This window comes from Gossypium raimondii, chromosome 2 (genome assembly GCF_025698545.1).
Source record: "Gossypium raimondii isolate GPD5lz chromosome 2, ASM2569854v1, whole genome shotgun sequence".
Classification (NCBI taxonomy): domain Eukaryota; kingdom Viridiplantae; phylum Streptophyta; class Magnoliopsida; order Malvales; family Malvaceae; genus Gossypium; species Gossypium raimondii.
The window spans coordinates 13,568,427-13,583,263 of NC_068566.1; the positions used below are offsets into that span (position 1 = coordinate 13,568,427).

General features: G+C 33.8%; 1 pseudogene; it reads left to right on the forward strand.

Moving 5' to 3' along the window:
- Positions 1-1,058: 1,058 nt before the first annotated feature.
- LOC105786694 (N-terminal acetyltransferase A complex auxiliary subunit NAA15-like) lies at positions 1,059-14,098 on the forward strand (annotated as a pseudogene).
- The last annotated feature ends 739 nt before the right edge of the window (positions 14,099-14,837 follow it).

Here is a 14,837-nt window from a genome sequence, read left to right on the forward strand (position 1 = left end):
TTCTTTTCTATTTACTTTGTGTTTATATGTGCGTACTTCTTTACTCCCTTTGTTCTTTGCTTGTAAAACACTTGTTTGATACCGATCTGCTTGGTTGCTGAGAAAATTGGTGGATATGAAATGAGAAATAGAAAATTGGATTAGATATGCTTGTTTGCCACGTACACTTTTTTGGCAATTTTTTATGTTATAAAGTTCTTTTTTTTTTTTTCTGTTTAGTTAATGAAGCTTAATTAAGCTTAGTCGTTTTGCTTAATTTATTAGATCAATGAGTTCGATTTTGTTGAGAAGCTACTGTAAAAAAAAAATGGAATTTTGCTTTGAACTTTCTTTTTTTTTTTTTTTTTTTTATCAATGTTTTTAAAGTAAGGATGCATTTTGCGCTTTCCTTTAGTGACAATTCATTTGTATCATCATGGATAAAATTAATTTAATAAGCGCGTTCCGTTGTCTTGCCATTTTAGCTATTTCTCTTGCATGTTTACATTTATAAATTCAAGTTTTGTTGGTTCCTAATGTCTAGCAATTAGGGCATTTTGGCTTTACACGCATAAGCATTCAAGACTCTATGGTGCCGTTTGTGAATCAATCTGTGTAAGAATTTGGATTTGATCGAGCTGGTCCTTATTGTAAATGTAGACTTGAAGGTTTAATTTTGAATATGGGTTTGTATTTGATGCCTTGTACGCTGTGAGTGAACCTTATTATGACATGTAATTAAAGAACAAACAGTAATTTTTAAGATTCTTAAAAATAAATATAATAGTTACATCTTTTAATAGGCTGCATCATGTGGTTTACTGTAGCATGATGCATCATACTTAATAAGTTCTTCGAATATTTATATATTTTAAGAATGTTTTCCACACTTAATTGAGAGTCCACTGCCCCACCCTTTTTTTCTCTAAAAAATTATTTACAGTCGAAGCTAGAGTTTTGACCTGTGAACTCCATTTCAATTTAATTGTAATTAACTGTTGACATAGTTTTTTTTCTCCTTCCGTACTTATTATCTGTTCATATACTCTCGCCAGTTCTCATGACTGAATTTTTATATTATTGACTTGGATCTCTATGTGCTATTGCTAAAGCTCTTTATATGTTCATCACTGCAGAAATCATATGAAACTAAACAGTACAAGAAAGGACTGAAGGCTGCAGATGCTATACTTAAAAAGTTTCCTGATCATGGAGGTAGTTTAATTTCATGCACCTATTTCTCCCTTTTTTTTGTTATTGCTTGAGAGTCTCTTAATTTTTTAGTGTATATAGTTTGCATGGTCTTTTTAAGCGTGCCTGTATAAAGATGGAAAAACTTTGAAGCAAATGAACTTTATACTTTACAGGAAAAAGGGGCCATCAGTAGGTAGTTTGTGTTGATATCCATGAAATTAATTTACACAATCTTTACAAAAAGCCTCTGACATTGACATGATTGTTTCCATGTACTGCTTTCTTGTGTCCTATATGATTTATGTGAATTGTACTTTTGAAATCATTGGCTGTCTAGTGTTTTGTCCATAATGTAATGGTTTTATAGATAAGTGGAACAATGTAGCAGTATCAATGTGGGGATGCTCTTTACCAATTGAACATATTGCATTGCTTTAGGATATATAACTCATTTTGTGACCCATAAGGTTTCAAGTGTGCAATATTTTATTAATTTCTTCATATTGGTTGGTTTTGTGTCTTCAAACATGGTTAGTACTGGTATAGTATCTGTAGTTCTCTATTGTTTTATGGGCTTTTGTTCCTTGCTCTCAGAAACATTGTCAATGAAGGGGTTGACCTTAAATTGCATGGATCGTAAAACTGAAGCATATGAGCTCGTTCGGTTAGGTTTAAAGGTTGCCTTGTTTTTCTTTCAGCCTGTTTAATTTCAAAGCAATGTCACTTTTTCCTAACAGTGTTTTATGTTTGTGTCTTTATGTAGAATGATTTGAAAAGTCATGTCTGCTGGCACGTGTATGGTCTCCTCTATCGATCAGATAGAGAATACAGGGAGGCTATCAAATGCTATCGCAATGCTTTGAGAATAGATCCAGACAACATTGAAATACTACGGGACTTGTCACTCTTGCAGGTACACCTTCCTTACCTTATCTGTAATTCCTATTTTTAGACTCAGTATTTAATCTAAGATGTTCATCAGTAGTATGCTTGATCACATGCTCACTCAAATTCTTGACATTGATGCTTGGCGTTCTTGAATGGTTAAAGGAGTTTCTCTTGTAAGCTTTGTGGTTTGCCTTGAAGGTTTTTCAGATTTCATTGTGGAGTTCGATAATCTTAAGGTATTGGGGGTTCTAATTGGCAAGCCAAGGTTGCTACTAAAACAGTTTGAATGCCCACATTTATGCTAAGTTCATGGCCAAGGCTGGTTCATTGTGGTAACTTGGAATAACTGGATGAAAATCCCAAGATTGGGCTAAAGGTAGTTGTGAAAGAATTTAAGCATTTTTTTTTGCTTGAGGGAATCTGCTAGTATATGGGATAGAATGGACTAAGCTATATTGAAAGAGAAACAACAGAAATGAAGATATGTGGCTTAAAACAGGGGAATGGTAGATACAGGATGTGTTAGATCCTAGAAATAGACTTATAAAGCATACAAGGCAGCTGTTTTTTCTTTTTTGTAACTCTGCAAATTTATATCATAGTTTTTTGTTGCAATTGATGGCCTTTGGTGAAGGGAGAATGCTATAGCGCACTTTGTGTGATAATCTGGCAGCACTTTTTATATTAGAATTGATTCAGATGTAGCATCTTAAACAAAGGTTTTGTTTTGTTGCACAAACAAATAAAAAGTAATTGAGTCAGAAGCAACCATTTGATTTGATCCGTTCATTCTCGTTATTTCAGAAGAATTAACCTCCTTGAATTGATATGTTCTGGTCAATCCAGATCTGCAGCAGATTCTTCTTCTCATTCTACTAGTTCCCTGATGGTTGAAAGTGCTTATAGACCGAATTTTGCTTGGATCAGATCTGATCTGGTGCTTAACTTCAGATGCATTTGTGTCTTACTGCTTCAGGGTAGTGAAAATTTCAGTGTCTTTGATGCTGAAATTGTTGAATTTTAAATGGAGATCAGTGATGTTTTGATTCTTGTTTTTCTTGCTTTCATTTCTGTTATTCATTTGCCCATTGTTTGGTGCTTGCCATAACTATGGGCTCTTAGTTATTGATATTTTGATGATTTCAGTCAGAGTCAGCGGTAGCTTTTTTGGGCTTTTTAGTTTATATGGTGTATATACCTTAATCAGTTAAAGGAAAAAAAGCATGAAGATCATGAGTACTTGTCTTTCTGCTAACAACATTTGAGAGAAGATTTTCAGATTTGATAATGGTTTTAAATTTTCTCATTTGTATTGTTTAGGCTGTTTAAGAAATTATTATTGTTATTTTTGTTGTCTTCTCTTGCAGGCACAAATGCGAGATTTGGCTGGATTTGTTGAGACAAGGCAGCAGCTTTTGACTTTGAAACCAAATCAGCGTATGAACTGGATTGGCTTTGCTGTAGCCCACCATTTAAACTCAAAGTATTTATTGTTCCTTATTTATTTCCATTTTTTTCCCAGATAAAGACTTTGTTCCATTCCTATATCACCTTTTCCAATTTCTCTCGATTGTATTTTGTGACATGTGATTTAGAATGTTGTTCTTGTAATGCTATATTGAAGCTTGGGATCGAAAGGCCTGTTTGTATGGAAGATCAAAATATTTGTTGATATAATTAAAGCCTTCCTTTAAATTAAATGCCTGAGAATCTTAACTCTATTTTCTAATTACATGATCAAATGGGTGCCAACATGGATGAAATTACTGATGATTTTAAAAATGTGGTTCATAGGGTTTAGACTGCATTGAAGATGCTTATAATATATATAGGCAGGTGGGTAGATGGATAGATAGGGGCCCTACTACTCTACTTGGAAGCCGGTGAGACGTGCATATATGAATTTTTTGTTGCAAATTTGCATGTTACAAGCAATGCTTGCATTGCTGACTTTTTTTGTGTTTTGCTATATTATCTCAAAACAAAGATGATGTCCTATTTGCTTCTGCTTCTACATGATGATGTCAAATGATTCTATGTTGCATATTTGTTAGAATAAATTTAAGTTATTGTATTGGCATGTATCATTTTCTATCCATGCATCAACCAAGTAGTTCTAAGTTAATGAAGTTGCTCTTATTTCCTTTCATTCTCTAGGTATGGATGCTGAATGCCTTTTTTTTGGTTGATATTAGTGGTGCAAAAGCAGCTGAAATATTGGAAGCATATGAAGGGACATTAGAAGATGATTATCCACCAGATAATGAGCGTTGCGAGCATGGTGAAATGCTTTTATATAAGGTATTGCTCTTGTAGTGATTTTATATATTTTGCCTGCATATGGATGTAACTAATCCAATAAACGGACCATGTGGTTCATGAGATTATCCATAAATCCAATAGAGTAATAATTCATTTGCAAAGTATTTAAGATATAAAATTCTTTTTATGTTCTTTATAAACGGTATCCTATTTTTGTATTAATTCTATTTTTGCATATGAAATTATAAAAGACCTATCATTTCTTCCCTACTTTTTCCTTCCACAAGTATTTCTGCCAAGATCTTGTTTACTTTTGCTTAAATGTTACACCTGATATCGTAAAAAAAAAATCTATTTATTTTAGAAGTATGTTTTTTCATGATTTATATATATTGCTGATAAATTAAATGATGTCCAAGTTTATTTTAATCTGAGGTGGAGGACTAAGGCCTTGTTTAGCATTGTTTTGCAAACTAGCTTTTCAAGCCGAAGCAACTTTTTGACACATAAGCAATGCTAAATAACTAGCTTCTACCTTCAAATTGGCTTTTCAAGCCAAACCAAAAAGTTAAATAATCCAGTTTTTGGCTTTTGAAAAAGCCTGTTTGAGTGGGAAATTATAAAATTGCCCTCTCCTCATTTATAAAGTATATTCAAATTAAATTTTATAAATAATTTATATTAATTGCTTAAAATTTATTTAAAATTTATATTTTATATATCATAATATTAATAATGAGTTACCATAAATTAATATTTTAATATTTTAATTATAATATAAGCTGAATATTTGTTAATATCAAAAGAAACTAACATTGCATCATGGGATCCCTTAGCTTGTACTTCAAAATTTTGTATTAAGAAACAACTAATAATTGAGACATAGGAAAAGAAAAATACTTTGCATTTTAGTCAATTATTCTATCAAATATCTAAAATATGGTCTATATATTTAAATTAAATCTTACTAACAATTTATATGAGTTGCCTAAAGAGTATTTAAAATTTATATTTTATATATTATAATATTAACAAATTTGAATATCATTTAAATTAACTTATTTTTTCCTTTCAAACTTCATGTCTAACATAGACATTGTAACTTTTTCATGCTAAACGCTTGAAATCTTACACCACACTTTTTCATATCACTTTTCAAAAGCAATCTTTCCAAACCCAGCTTTTCAAAAGCACTTTTCAACTGCAGTAGCAATGCTAAACTAGCTCTAAGTTCTAGCCAATAACAGCTTTTGTGTCTCAACTTTTCTCTTTATTTAATAAATGGTCTACCCTCTTCTTTTAACGTACTCTTTTTTGGTTTTTTAACACTAGTAACAAGATGTGGAAATAGCTTGACGAGTTGGACAACTACCTACAACACATTGCAGTAGCATTTATTTCTTTAATAAGTTTCTGCTATATAATGCACATATATCTACGTATATTATGCATGATAGATGCCGTATATTACCACTAGACTAGTTGTATATTGGAGCTCTTTTTAATGTCTATGTGGGTATGCTATTTTTTTTAGATCTCTTTGCTAGAGGAATGCGGATTTCATGAGAGAGCACTTGAGGAATTGCACAAAAAAGAACCAAAAATAGTAAGTGTTAAATGTATATAATGCCAGGATATTTTTATGGTTAAAAATTTGAAACTTTGTTAAAGTTCGGAAATCTTGGATCTTAAGATCTAACAACTTCTGTTCTTCTAGGTTGATAGATTGACTTACAAAGAACAAGAGGTTTCTCTCCGTACCAACATTTATAAGGCTTTACTCACCTTGAATCCTGATAATTACAGGTGAATGCATATGGCTTCTCTTTTGGAAGACCTAGTTAGCAACGAATCTTTCATGACTAATTATATGGTCAAATTATGGTTTTGGTTCCTGTACTATGCTCAGATTTTAGATTTAGTCCCTATACTCTAATTTGACTTAATTTGGTCCCTCTACTTCTATAGTTTCATTAGTTAATCCAAATAGTTAACACTATTAACTATTCCGGTTAAAATCCTGAGGTGAATTTTTCTTAAAACCACACATTCCAATAAAAAATTCTGTGTCAATATGATGAGTTGGAAGAGGTGTTTTCAAGAAAAATCCATGTCAACATTTTAACCGGAATAGTTAACACTTAACTGTGTTTACTATTTGGATTAAATAATGACATTATAAAAGTAAAAGGATCAAAATTATGTCAAATTAAAGTACATAGACTAAATCCCACATTTGAGCATATAGAGGGACCAAAACCATAATTTGACCCTACAGATGATATCAACCAACCATTTATTTTATCGAGCACCTCTTGAAGTCCTTTTTTTATTGCAGTCATGAAAGTTATGCATCTGGCATCTCTTTTGAATTGCTTTTGGCTCTGATCAACAGGCTTCTTACTGGTGTGTACTTTTATGTTTGTGTATCCATATGTTCCAGGTATTATGAAGGCTTGCAGAAATGTTTTGGTCTTTATTCTGAAAAATGGCAAGTATTCCTCTGATGAAATTGATCGGTTGGATGCACTATACAAATCTCTTGCACAGCAGTACACTTGGTCATCTGCAGTTAAGGTGATGTACTTGTCTTGTGCTTCTATTTTTTATTATGATGGATGTTAACGATATTTTCTTTTTGCAAGAACTTTCTATTTGTGGAATATGCTAGTATAAACTGTTTTATTATGTGCTAGCTGTTAGTCATATTGATTTGATTTTCTGTTTGTATCTTTTTTGTTTTACATGTTCCAAACGGTAGCTTTGTATGTGTATTTTATGATATTTTGCTCTCTCTCTCTCTCTCTCTCTCTCTCTCTCTCTCTCTCTCTCTCTACCTACCTATCTATCTATCGGATGTATTTATACATTGACATGATGGAATTCCAATGAAAACCTTGGGTTTCTTCGGAGCACTGAAGTTTTCACCCTTTTCTGAGAGAGAGAGAGAGAGAGGGGGGGGGTCAGTTTTATTTTTATTGATGGCCTGAATAAGAAATGATGTGATGAGAAGAATCTGATGAGCTTCTACCAACTAATGTCACGACATTCTTAAATTATCTAGACAAAGATGGTTATGGTATGCTGAAATACCTAATAGATGTCTTGATGTTATGATACTAAGAACTATTTGTGGTTAAAATTCTTCTTTTATATCCTTCAAATTTTGGAGTTGATGTGGTGGTATAATCACAAATTCGAGAGCTATTTCTTATTGATGAGTATTTGTTCTTTAAGTTAAGCTGCAATTTTCCTGTACAAATACCTTTTAAGGGCGGGTACATGACCATGAATTGACATGGCCAGGTTACTGCAAATACCCAACTGCTCTTATAATTCGAGTTTCACAGTGTGGATGTAATTAATTAGTTTTCTTCCGGTAAGCCACTGTGACACAATGTGCATTCTCTTTGTCAATAAATGCTTACTTTCTTTATGATGTATTAAAAATATTCCTGGACTGATATTGGAACTTTGTTTTCTCAATTATTAGAGGATGCCACTTGATTTTCTGCAAGGAGACAAGTTTCGTGAAGCAGCAGTTAGTTACATTCAGCCTCTTCTAACAAAGGTATTAAGCAAATGAGATGGTTTTTGTGCTAGTTTGACTGGTGTTACTAGTATGTTGAGTGACATAATGATACTATGTTCTCTTGTGCCTTCAGGGGGTTCCATCTTTATTTTCAGATCTTTCTCCTTTGTACAACCACTATGGCAAGGTAAGATTGCTCTTACTATTATTCAAAATTAGAATTAAGTTCATAAATATTAATTATCCTATGCTGCTTCTCAACTTGTTGGGAGCATGATTTCAATACGACTGATTTTCCTTCTCTGTTGACACTTAAACTGGCAGACATATTGGAACAACTTATGCTTGAGTTGGAGCATTCAATTAGGACGACTGGGAGATTCCCTGATAGGTAGTATGTGCTTTCAACCTTTGTGTAATAGTATATAAATTATTATATATGCTCCTCTTAGAGGTGATATAGTTTTGTTTAGAGCTTAACTAAATAATAAGCAGTAATAGTATAGTAAGTTTTTGTTTAGTTAAGCTCTCAATCATCTATGTGTTATCTGTGAGTACGTAATGGTTATTCCATATGGTTGTGTTGCGTGTAAAGTACCTTTGTATTTGTTTGCCTCTAATACACAAGCACATTTTTAGTGTTATGCTGAGTCATTTGTTTTCTTGTGTTTCATATTGAGGGCAGGACAGAGAAGGAGCCCCCTTCAACACTTTTATGGACTCTGTTCTTTTTGGCTCAGGTAGGTAAAGATCAGTTTTCCTCACCAGCTGGTCATGGTCCTTTCTTCTTTTTTTCCTGGGAATATATATTTGGTGCTTTTTTTTTTTTTTTTGCAATTTTCTCTGAGTAAGTTTGTATTTATTAATGCAGCATTATGACAGAAGAGGACAATATGATATGGCTCTTTCAAAAATTGATGAGGCTATACAGCATACACCAACTGTAATCGATTTATACTTTGTCAAGGTTTGTTCACGTTGTCAATCTTAAACATTTTGCATTGGCTTCATCTGCCCGGTAGCATTTGTTTATTTTGAATTTGCTTTGCCTGGTTTGTCTCGCATCTCACGAGACAGCAATTCCTGAAAACTGTTCAAGATATTTCCTTGGACTTTTTGCTCACTTGCAAGACTTATTTCTTACTTTGATACTGGCCTTGATTGATTATTTTGTTGTGCACTAAGTTATGAAGTTGTTATACATATTCATTTAAAATGGATGGAAGTTTTTCTTTTCATGAACAAAAATCTTGATGGGCATGACGCAGGTAGATGACCACTTTTCTTAGATTTAGGGTTTTGGATAGGTAGCTTTTGCTTATTTATGAATCTCTTTATTCTTTCTTTTGGAGAATTTATTGGAATGTTCTTGAAGATGGGTCTACCTGTAATACCAGTTGCTTCTTCTTTGGTGACAGAGTCGGATATTGAAACATGCTGGTGATTTGGTAGCTGCGGCTTCATTGGCAGATGAAGCTAGGTGTATGGATCTTGCAGATCGCTATATAAACAGTGAATCCGTCAAGCGTATGTTGCAGGCTGATCAGGTTCTATAGTTGTTTCCTATTTTTTGACTGTTTTTTCCTTTCATATTTGATATTTGTTACTTTTGAAATTTATTTCACTGTTACTGTATGCCTTGCCAACTTTTTCCACTCTTGAAGGTGGCTTTGGCCGAAAAAACTGCTGCATTGTTCACAAAAGAAGGGGACCAGCACAACAACCTTCATGACATGCAGTGCATGTGGTCCGGTTTTGTTGATTAATTGCCTTCCATCTTGTTATCTCTGATTATTATTTGGATACACCTACTGAGTGCTCTTCATCTTTTGAAGGTATGAACTTGCTTCAGGTAAAAGTTACACTCGACAAGGTTACCTTGGACGGGCCCTGAAGAAATTTTTAGCTGTGGAGAAGCACTATGCTGACATTACTGAAGATCAGTTTGATTTTCATTCTTATTGTTTACGGAAAATGACGCTGCGTGCATATGTTGAAATGCTAAAGTTTCAAGATCGGTTGCATTCACATTCTTATTTTCACAAAGCTGCAGCTGGCGCCATCAGGTGAAGCTTTTTGTTAGGACCTGCAAGCTTTTCAATGCTTCAACTTAGATTTATTTCGTTTGACTGTGGATGTAAAATACAATGTAATCTGTGGTCTCCCTGTCAGGGTGCTTTTTGCGTTTGTCACATATTGTTGAATAATTCATGCTTTTGGTGCTTCATTTTGGGTTGGGTTCATCTTACCTCCCTCTTTTTGCTTGCTTGTATAGATTTCAGGTGCATTTATCATGTGTTAGTTGAAAGTTGAAATGATGCATTATCTGAACCTTGCTGTAAAAGTGTGAAAATTTTCTTGAAGGCAATTTTTGTTAGTTACTTTATTACATTTTTTAGAAAGCAAATATTTTTTTGGTTTTGACACATACCTTAGTTGCAATAACTCCTGTTGTCCATGGTTGGCTGTAAAAGTGTGAAAATTTTCCTGAAGGCAATTTTTGTTAATTACTTTATTACATTATTTAGAAAGCAAATATTTTTGTGGTTTGACACATACCTTAGTTGCAATAACTCCTGTTGTCCATGGTGGAGCCCTCAAGTTCAAACGCTTCTCCCTCAAGTTAACTATTAGCTAAAGGTGCAGATATTTGGATCTGCTTCTAGAGTCAACTTTAATTTAAGAACTACTATAGGACCATAGTGTCTGATTTTATGAATCTAGCTGCTTGTGTAATACTTCACATGCTATTTTATGTTGTCTTCAGAGGATTCACATGATGATGACATCTTGTCGTACATATGAAACAGGATGAAAAAAATTGTTTGTAGTCTCAATTTACTTTTGTCTATATTTTGCAAATTCATATTTTCATGATATTTTTTACTTAAAGTATTAAATATTCTTTTGGGTATATTGTTTGTTGTGATTTTGGCTGGTTAAATTAGTGGAAGGTTGTTTCTGGGGTTTCTGTTGGGTTAAATATGGAGAGTTGCTTGTTTCTGACTTTCTGCACCAGAAATTATTTGTCAGTTATAACTGTTTGTATTGATTCTTATTGATGGGATGGTGGAGTGGAAAGGATGATACACTGATAAGTTAATCAACAATTAACTTGGTAATTTTTGGCGATAGATAGTGTCTGGTTTCCGTGTTGGTGTTTCTTTTGCAGAATCTCTTTGCTTGAAATTGGTGATTACATTGTTCTGCTTTCTTTGTGATAAGCATTGGGTTTTGAAATGCAGATGCTATCTAAAGTTGTATGATTCTCCTTTGAACTCTCCAGCTGAAGAAGAGGACCATACATTAAAGACTCATCAGAAAAAGAAAATGAAGAAGCAGAGAAAAGCAGAACGAACTAAGAAAGTATATCAGCTTGTTTTGATTGTTCTTTGGTAATATATCTTTGATGATTTCATTGTGATGCTGCTTACTATTTTAGGAGGCAGATGAGAAAAATGAAGAATCAAGTGCTAGTGGCACTTCTAAGTCTGGGAAACGACATGTTAAACCTGTAGACCCAGATCCTTATGGAGAAAGATTATTGAAGGTTATCTATATTGCCTTTTGTATGCGCCTTAGGTTCCTGATTAAATTGGTCAATGTGTCTCTACTGCCCCTGTTAAACTTGGGACTTGTTTAATGGTTTTTTCCCTTTTATTTACAGACCGAGGATCCTTTGTCAGAAGCAACTAAGTATTTGAAGTTGCTTCTGAAGAATTCACCTGATTCTTTAGAGACGCACTTGCTTTCATTTGAAGTCAATATGAGAAAGCAAAAGATTTTGCTTGCCTTTCAGGTATTTATTTTTTCCATTAATTGAACAAAAGACGTGATTCCTCTCCATGTTGTGTTTGATCAACTTGAGCTAATATTTAAATGTGACAAAGTGATTAAGAATTTGGATCAGCATAATTTGTGATGAAGCTCCCTCATCTATTGTTTTCTGCACTCCTTTTCACTTCTGCCTTGATATCATCTTGGAGTAAGAAACTCTACCTGTAAACCATACGTCTCTATTCATTCAAGTTATATTTGGTAACTTGAATTTAGAATTGGTGATTTGGATTTAAAAACTGATATAATCATGGTAAAACGCTTGTACATATGATGTCCATGATTACTTTCAAGTTTATAGACTTGTTGGGTACCTATTTAATAATGATAGGCATTTTTGAACTTGAAGTTGATCCTCTTAAGTTGAAATTTAAATAATTTGTTCATGGTACATGCATTTTATACTCATTGTTTTTATAGCAAACTAAATCCAGATCCACTAGTTAAGTTCTTCCCAAACATAGTGTCAATCAAATATGCGTGAATTTGATAGTTTTTGTAATTTATCATTGAGTTGGAGGACAATAGTTTTGCTCAGTTGTACTTAATTATTTTGTGAACTCATCTTCATATGTTTGTTCTCTTTTTATTTTCTTTGTCCTGAAGGCTGTAAAGCAATTGCTAAGGTTGGATGCTGAGTATCCGGATTCACATCGCTGCTTGGTATGTAACATCTGTCTTACCATATTGCGCACTGTCATGCACAGGTACATTCTTCTGGTACTTTTATGCAACGATCATCTAGTCTTTACACTACTACATTTGAATTTAATGTAATGCAGATTAAATTTTTCCATAAAGTGGGCTCAATGCCTGCTCCAGCGACTGATGCAGAAAAACTTGTTTGGAGTGTCTTAGAAGCTGAGCGACCATCCATCAGGTTCTCTTTGAAATGGCTTTATGATAGTTATTTCCATGCCCCAATTTTGTTGCATTACTGTTATTATTGTTGTTTTAACCTCTGATGCATTGAATCCCTTTATTTTCTCTCTCTGCAGTCAATTCCAGGAGAAAACTCTTTCTGAGGCAAATGAAATTTTCCTTCGTAAACATCAAGGTATTATTGAGCTTACTTAGCATGTACATTTTAGGCTCCTTGGAGTGGGTTGTTAATCATGCCATGTTCAATTTTCTGTTTTGCAGATTCTTTGATGCATAGAGTGGTAGTTGCAGAAATGTTATATATCTTGGATCCGACCAAGAAACTTGAGGCTGTTAAGTTAATTGAAGATTCATCCAATATAGTTGAGCTAACGTAATGCTTTGGTGTATTAAATTTTCCGCTGTTTGATATTGTTTCCATACGCTGCAACTAAATCTTGAGATTTAATTGTTTGTTCCTTTTTTGCTTGTCCAGGAATGCAGCACTTGGACCAATCATGGCATGGAAGCTCAAGGACTATTGCAGTCCACCAACTCTTGGAAAAGGTTCTTGTTGATCAAGATGCTGCTTTGAGTAAGTACACTTCTATGTTACCCAAATTCTTTTAGTGTTGGATATTGGAATGTGTTTGGCATGGGTATGTTACATTTTTTTCTGTTTCAAGGAATTTAGTGTTCTTAAATCGATATGCATGTCTGGATATGTCTGACACGGGAACTATAAGATAATGATGGGTCAGAGGAACATGGATTATTCTTACAAATAGATGCTGACTAGAAAATTGACTTTTGACTACGTCAACTTCTGAAATTAATATCTGTTGATTGATTAGACCTTTATTGATTACATCTGAATTGGTAATTATCGTATTCTACAGGATGGAAAGTAAGATGTGCGGAGTACTTCCCCTACTCTACCTATTTTGAAGGTAGTCGTAGCTTTGCCGTGAACATCCTGTTCAACAATCAGGAGGGCAAAACTCCAGTAAATGGTGGTACAAGTGATCCCGAAATCAGTCAAAGCACAATTCCAATCATATCAAACGGAAAGCTCGAGGCATTTTAAAACCTTGCCATTTGAAGAGATGGTATATGGTACCGACATTTGAACAATGGATTGGGATTAAGATTGTATGTACCCTACAAGAAGAGTTCTTTGCGTCCCGTTAAAAATTGGATTATCTTGAGATTCTGCGTAGCCAAGCAATTCTTTCTTCTGCTTCTTTTGAGATCTAAATAATGATTTTAGGGTTGAAAATACATATTTCATTGTTTCATTGGGATCCGGCTGGCTTCTTGGTTGAGGCACAACAATAGATTTTTGGGCATTGCTTCTGGAAACGTGGGGTTTAGAGGTAATGGTAGGAGCCTGTTGTACTTTTTCACGGTTTTAATTAGTTGTCATATGGAAAATTTTGCTATATAGTTGAATAGCATTGGTTCATTGATTACTTATTTGTTAATGGTTCTAACATTCAATTTTTAATTAAATTTAATCGATTAAAACAATCAGATTGATTGAAACGATGATTAAAGTGTCATAGACTCGTCTTCAAATATGATTTTTTTTAAAAAAACTGTAACCATAAGGGTGATATCTTGTGTTTAATGCCACTGTGTAAAATAAGCCTACTTCATCATATGATATAAAGCAACCTGCTAATGGACTTCTCTTTGGAGGGCTTGCTAGAAGGTTTTTTAGTTTTCTTGCTCAGGTTCTTTTGTGTCGCCACGAGAGAATTCAAAAGTCGCTTTTTGTTGAATATTAAAAACTTAAAAATGTATCGAAAATATTATATGAGCTTATGGCTAAAATCTTAAGTTAGAACGTTCATGAGTTGGGGCAATCGCCAATTGTTTCTTATAAAACAAGGTGCGAGATGTACAAGAAGGGTTTGTGAAAGGTGTGGTTTTTCTAGTGGAATTGAAGTTGACATAGATGGTTCTGGAGGAAGGTTATTGGTAGGGTAGGTAGGTGATTGTTTAGTCCAATTAAAAATGCTTTTCTTCCTTGCATATCGGTGTTGAAATTGAGGAGGTGAGGGGTTACCAAGGTCGAGAGTTATGGGGTTTTATGGGTCGCCAGATGAAAGAGGAAGGAAGAATTCTTGGAGAATTATGAAACATTTAAGAAATAATAATTCTTTGTCGTGGTTGGTGATGGGTGATTTCAGCAAAATAATGTACTCGTTTGAGAAATGAGGAGGTTGGTTGCAGGATGAGCGAAAGATGCATAATTTTCAAGAAGTATTGGAAGAATGTG